Source organism: Amblyomma mixtum, chromosome 1 (genome assembly GCF_055824585.1).
Source record: "Amblyomma mixtum isolate Tamu chromosome 1, ASM5582458v1, whole genome shotgun sequence".
Lineage (NCBI taxonomy): Eukaryota > Metazoa > Arthropoda > Arachnida > Ixodida > Ixodidae > Amblyomma > Amblyomma mixtum.
Window position 1 is genome coordinate 179,961,518 of NC_143012.1, and position 6,880 is coordinate 179,968,397.

The following is a 6,880-nucleotide window of genomic DNA, read 5'->3' on the forward strand; positions in this document are numbered from 1 at the left end:
GTCCGCTAAGTAGCGCAAGTAATGGCTGACAAGCCCCACCATCTTGCAGTTTTCCGCGCGTTAGCACTGTCACGAAAATTATGGCGCGCTCGTCGCTACGCGGCGGTAAATTAAACTGTCAGCGAGCATTAATGACGCTAAAAGGCGGTCGTCAGGATACCATGATGCGCAGCGCAAAAAAGTTAGTGCCAAGTTTGTCAGGAGTACAGCCATCATTTTTTTTTCTATCTTCAAAGCCTCGCATAGCGCACAGTGCAGTAACTTCCTGTTGAAAGAACTCAAAGATCAGCACGCGCTGTGGGAAGCAGCTGGAAGGTTGAATGTGTACTACATACTTTTCGTGCATGCTTTCGAAGGACTAGGGCCGTGTAGAGGAGTACGGTACCGAGAACTATCCCACGTCCTCCAGAGATGTCGCACTTCTCAGCTCTTGGACGATCTTGTTGAGAAAGTGGCCGTCAGGTGGCGAGACGGACGTCCTCGCAGCTGGCCACACCTGGCGAAATTCATCGGTACCAATTGAGTCGAAAATCGGCGAAAATTACCAATTTCTTTGCTCTCGGTGCCTGAAATTGCTCAAGGGTGTTTCGCGAGACGCAAAGAACTCAGCACGCCCTGTGTGGGAGCACCTCAGGCCGCAACTGTCGTTGAAAGCGCGCATGCCTCCTTGTCGCGCGTATTTTAAAAGTCGAGTTAGCGTGCTAAGCGTGGTAGTGGTCGCGACAAAGTGATTTGTAATGTTCAGGCAGTATCCAAGCATCATTTGTGGACAGCTGCGACGCCATATCGAGAAATAAAAAATCTGGAGGAAGCGTAAGCTTGGCCTTTTAGAATGGAACGCGACAGCGTCTTGCAGCGCTGCCAGGGAGTCCACGGAACGCCATCGCACGGACGCCTTGCCCGTTGGTCAAGTCGAAAATTATTTTTGTTTTCATTTTTTGAGAAAAAAAAATGAGGCAGTAACATTCTCGCTTGTCTTGGTGGACACCCGAACCGCGCATGATACACAGCCCCGATTATAGGTCGCTGGTTCCCCCCATTATACGTCGCCGGTTCGAATCCCTGTCGCGAGCTAGGCTCTATCTTAACTAGTAAGTTTATGCTGCACGAAACGCTGAATCGTATGACACCATCTGGAACATTCTGCGGCAAACGGTTGGCATGATACGGGTTTTTTTCGACGCGCGGTGCTCACTACTACTACGACGCCGACTGCTTTTCGACCGACAGGAACAAAAAAAAAAAAAAAAATGGGAAGGGCAGGAGGGAGCCAGGAGTTTGTCAACTTGGCCAAAAAAATACGTTTTATGCTGTTTTCATTGACTTAAGGTGTATTACGACAAGAAAAAAAAGAATGTAAATTATGGGATTTAACATCGCTAAGCAACTTGGGCAGCCTTAGTGGAGGACTCCGGATGAATTTAGACCAATTTCTTTTATGTGCCCTTACAATTAACAGCACTCTGGAGTTTTTGTATTTCGCCTCCAACAAAATGCAGCCGCCGCGGCCGGGATCGAACCCGAGTCTTTTGGATCAGCAGCTGAACGCCGAAGCCACCGCGGCGGGACCCATCACGACAAGAGCCCAGCAGAAAACACCCAAAAGTGCTTGACTTTGTTTTCTGACTAAGAGGACTTCATCCAAGATTTAATAGCAAACTGGAAAAATGGTGGGCAGTCTTGCTATATTCTCGTGCTATTATGCACACCCAGTTTCTCTCACCTGTGAGTTGGCCGGGGTAATGTCATGGTGTCCCACTTTTCCACTCAAGAACTTCAAGTCAATGCTGTTGCATATGCTGAGGTGCTGGTAGTGTTGGTAATGTCTTAGATGAGGAATGACATCCCGAAGCAGCCGCACACCTTCTGGCAAGATTTTTGGACATACAGCTTGCATGACACAAAGGTGGCTGGCTGAAAATCCAGCCAACCATTTTTGTGTCACTCTTGTGCCTTGTTTCATCAAGAACCATACAGTGGCCACAAATGATGCTAATGGTAGTTTCAGTGAATTATCTTTGGAATCAAAACTTCCCTTGCAAATACAATGCTTTTCAAAGAGACCAGTTAGATTTTGCTTTATTTATTTGTTAGTGCATACCAGCTGCACCCTGTTCAGCTTTTATTTATCGCAGACATGTCATACTTTTGGGCACGACCGGCTTTCCTTAAAAATGTAATTTGCTCTTATTCTTGGAGAATATAGTCTGCTCTGAATGATTCAAACTCGAAAGGGACTGAAATTCAAACTCGAAAGGGACTGAATATGTACTCGAGTTATGTGGAGTTCAACTTAAGTTACGCATTCAATGCATGATGTCAACGAGACCAAAGTGGCTGTTCAAATTAATTCGATGTAACAGAGTCGCCATGTGGGCTAGTTGGTGAACGTCAAACATACTTGAACTAGTGCTTCGCCTTACACTAATGGATAAACAATTTAGTTTCTGAAAGATAGCATGCATGTGTGAAAAAGAAAAAAAGGATGAAAAAGCTTTCTCTGTGGGCTTGGCGCTTCAAGACTTTGGCTGTTGTATGCATTACTCTCCATGTATTGCTCTGTGCGCCGGAGAGGTTACCAGGGGAGCCCCTTTTCAATAAAACCTCTGTTGTCAGTCCAGTGCTATACTGTGTTCTTTCTCTGGTGCTCGTGTTTTTTTCGCTGGTTCTATTGTGTTTAATGAGATGTCACTGTATTCATTCACGTTAAAAGATTATTTTTACTCTGCATATGTGTAACAGCCCGGCCGCGGTGGCTCAGTGGTTACGGCGCTCGGCTGCTGACCCGAAAGACGTGGGTTCGATCCCGGCCGCGGCGGCTGAATTTCAATGAAGGCAAAATTCTAATTACGTTAAATAACCCCAGGTGGTCGAAATTTCCGGAGCCCTTCACTACAGCGTCCCTCAAAGCCCGATTTGCTTCGGGACGTTAAACCCCAATAAACCAAACCAAACCATATGTGTAGCATGTAGTGTGCCCAGCATAGCATGTTACAGTAGCTGTGTGGCTTCTCATTACTGTGGAAATGCAGCGACTCTGGCAACTGCGTGAACATATATTGGCGTTTCACATCCCCGTCACTGCTGGACATAATTCGGCACCATGAGAAGTGGCTCAATTATGCACCCTTCACTTCACTTTATACACCTTAAACACCCTCTTCAGGGGTATTACGTAAGGGGTGGGTCAATATATGCATCAACAAGTACAAGTCATTCTCTTGAAATATAAGTGCACACAGCCTCTCGAAATACAGATGGGGACGTGATGGCAGCAATATCGGTGGGGAGGGCATTCTGGTCCACAACAGTCGAAAAGTTGCAGTACGAGACACAGGGCGGGCAATCTGAAAATGGATGAGCAGTGCGGTGAGGTATGTGTTTCGGATGAGTAATGTAAGGTGGTTGATTTAGAGAGCTGTGGATAAACTTTTGTAGCAAGCAGAGGCTTGCAATGCGGTGGTGGGCTGGGAGGCTTTCAAGACCGGAATTCGTTTTCAGAGCTGTAACGCTGGTGGTTTTTGAATGTGCAGAGTGAACGAAACGAATGGCGCGGTTCTGAACTGATTCGAGTGCCTTTGTTAGGTATGCATGGTGAGGATTTCAGATGGGACTGGCGCACTCAAGTGTGGGTCTGATGAGGGTTTTATAAGCCCACCCATCCACACTCGCATCCACTCCCTCGCACCTTTCGCGACTTGGGAAATCAAGAGCATTTTTGAAAAGATTGATTGAGTTCCTCATAGAAAGGGAAACGGATGGATCGGGCCGCAAGTACAGATTTGCCCCGCGGAAAAAGTACCCAAAGGCAACTGCCCATTATCAGTCTTTATACAACAGCCTCTTGTGCTTACTTCAGGGCATAGTTAAGAGCAGGGCTGGCTTCCTCTAGCCAGCGCAGCTATTCATGACCGGTCTGGACACGTCTGCTGTGCGGCATGTTGTCTGCATTGCATATAATCCGTCTGAAGGAGGCTTGAGAAACCAGTGCAGTGTTCTCGCTTGCGGCCAGTGCATGCGGAGACTACATACGCATCTGCGAGGGCATAGGAGGTACTAACACTGTGCCTAATTATTGTCCCGTAGTCCACCGCGTCATTGCTCAAGGAAACATTGTTCCTGGAAGAACGCGTATGCAGATAACTTGTCATCCATTTTGCAGCGCATGGTCTTCTGAAGCGTTAGGACGTTACTGGAAAAAATCCCGTGCCAGAAGTTCTAGAGGAAATCATAGCATCCGGTTCAAAGAATTTTTCATGCTGTCCAGAAATGAGGGCAGGTAGAATTGCTGAAATTGGAGCATGTGAACAGACGTTATTCCACTTACAATATCAAAAGTACAAAGATAAAATGAAATCACATTTCACACGCCCATTTCACTCGTCCAATGTGACGCGTGCTGGCATTCTAAGTGGGTCGAGTGCGATGCATACTGGCGTTCTGGGTGAGCCGAGTGCAACGCGTGCTGGCGTTCCGTGTGGGCCGAGTGTGACGCGTGATGACGCGCCAAGTGACATCAGCAGTGGCTCTACAAAAAGCGAGCACCTGCATGAGCACCACTGGTGAAAGCATCTGAGCTGTTGCCCAAGTAAAGTACTTCGCAGCCTTCGTATCGCTTCTTCCCTGCCAGGACCCGCGAACACCACACAATGCTGAAGACTGGGCACCACAAATCAGAACAGAACTGCGCCTTGCACACATGGAGTGGAAGCTTGTATGCAGTTGACTTGCTAGGGCAGCCCACAGCAGCCCAATTGTCGTTGCAGTTCCATGTATATGTTGTGGGCGGGAGCCTCTTCATGAACCGTAGAATAACTTTTTTTTTTTTTTCTTGGACTCTGGAGGGAGTGTGGGGGAGCTTAATCCTCAAATCTTTCCTGTTCTACAAGCGCAGTCCAATGTCCAACATGCTGGCAGTCTTCGACCAGTTTATGAAAAGTTCTGTAGGAGAGCCCCCCCCCCTCCCTCCCTGCCCTACCCTCAGTCTCCTATTCTCTTTTCGTCACAATTTTGGCTATGTTATATGTGAGACTTTTTTTCTTCGCTGCCTTCTCGGTATCAGCAGTTTGAACAGCAGCACGCCCCTGCATTCTGATGATACTTTTAAGCGAAATGAAAACTGTCGCCCCTCTCTACATTCTTATTAGCTTTCATTTGCTTGTGCTGCTTTTATTTTGTACTTTTCTTTCCCAGGGAAAACCTAACAATACTCGGAGACATCATAATCTGGGTTCCTTTCCTGAGTATAGAAGAATTAAGTCCAAACAGTACTCCCAAGCAATCAAAAAGGGAGCGGGCAATTTGGTTGCCGCCTCATATCAACTGCCGAAAATCACCGCAACATTTAGTCTTCATCACTATGAAACAGTCATTTCTGGAGCACATTAAAACACCAAATATTACCTTTTTTGGCTATCTCCTTGGCCGGCAAGGCAACACAATTTCTCATTCTGTGCATATAAAAAAAATAAAAACCACATGCTTGGTTTGTGTCGCAGGGCTCCTTCAAGTATATAATAGCGACAAGAACCTCTGGCAATACCGAAAAGTGCGCTTGGTTTTTACATTGTTTCCGGGCTTGGGCCCAGCGTATGCAGGTCGAGAGCCGGGCCAAGTAGGCTAGGTTCCTCGCCTGGACAATGAAAGGCCCTGCTGGCTCCAGGTTTGGTCCAATCAAATCCTTATGGCTAGTGCAGAGATCTACAGTGCACACAGCCATGCACTGAAAAACCTAAGCGTCCACTGCAGTATCGAGATCCCACTTTCATTTTATTTCATTTTAATACCTTAAAGACCCACTGGGGGTATTACATAAGGGGCCTGAAAACGCTCTCATAACAAGTTTGCAGGGTTTCTTTCGCTTTGTCCACACGACTCTTTGCCCACTAATACTAATTATTGCCGGTAAGCAGACAATTGTGTCAACAGCAAGCATTGCAACTCTGCATATTTGAATTCGAACTGTATAGGAGGCCTGACAAGTCATCTGCCTTTCTTGCAGTGGCAATACAAAGTTCGATCGAAGGATCCAACACAACCCGTAGAGGCTCAGTGCACCCGTGAAAGGCCTGCGCCTATGCCAATAGTGAACTAGTAAGGCGAACGGGAACAAAAGATTGTCGTTCCCGTGCCAGTGGAATCCTCTGCTTCAGTCGTTCAAGACACTGGCATGCTGCCTTGTGCTGCCTCACCCTCGAGCATCCTTGGCAGTGAATATTTTCTCCCCCGAGCTGTCAACAACATGAAAATACGTAGCTAAGCGGATACCATCATCATGAAAGACACGCGGCAGTCTTCAATCCACCTACCACTCACATCCACTCATGTCCACTACCTACTAATCTCTACTCACATGCATATCCATTCACTAAATGAGGCAATATGAGTTCAGTCATAAGTGTTCCAACCTATACTGGTGAAGGAGATTATTTCTTAAGTGGTCAAGCGGCTACAGCAATCCACTTCTGAGCATGACAAGGTCACAGATTTGATTCCACTTGTGGCAAACGTATTTTTAAAAAGGCAAAATGCAAGAACACTTATGCACTCAGATTTTAGAGCACATTACAGCACCCCAAGCAGTGAAAATTTATCCAAAGTCCTTTAGTTAGTTGGCGTCTATTCCATTGTGTATTCAATGGACATCTTCACATCTTATTATAAAAATCCATCAGCCAGGAGAGTGTACATCATTAGCCCAGCATTCAACCAAAGCACAATGACAAGGGTTTTTCAGTTTCCATTAGGGTGCATTTCGTCTGCCTCCAGTGACAGAGACCAGTAGTTGCGCATTGTAGCCTGGGAATGGATCGCTACTCCGGTGTGTGAACTGAATGCACCATGCTTCATTGGACTAAAAATATGGCAAACACTGTTTATA

General features: G+C 46.6%; 1 protein-coding gene across 5 annotated transcripts in view; it reads right to left on the reverse strand.

Moving 5' to 3' along the window:
- The window catches only part of LOC149370118 (uncharacterized), a 144,602-nt gene extending 144,110 nt beyond the window's left edge, over nucleotides 1-492 (reverse strand). For all 5 annotated transcript variants that reach the window (XM_089560123.1, XM_089560115.1, XM_089560128.1 and 2 more), the window contains exon 1: nucleotides 336-492. The gene's annotated coding sequence lies outside the window, so the exon portion shown is untranslated. The remainder of the gene's footprint in view (nucleotides 1-335) is intronic.
- Nucleotides 493-6,880: the final 6,388 nt, after the last annotated feature.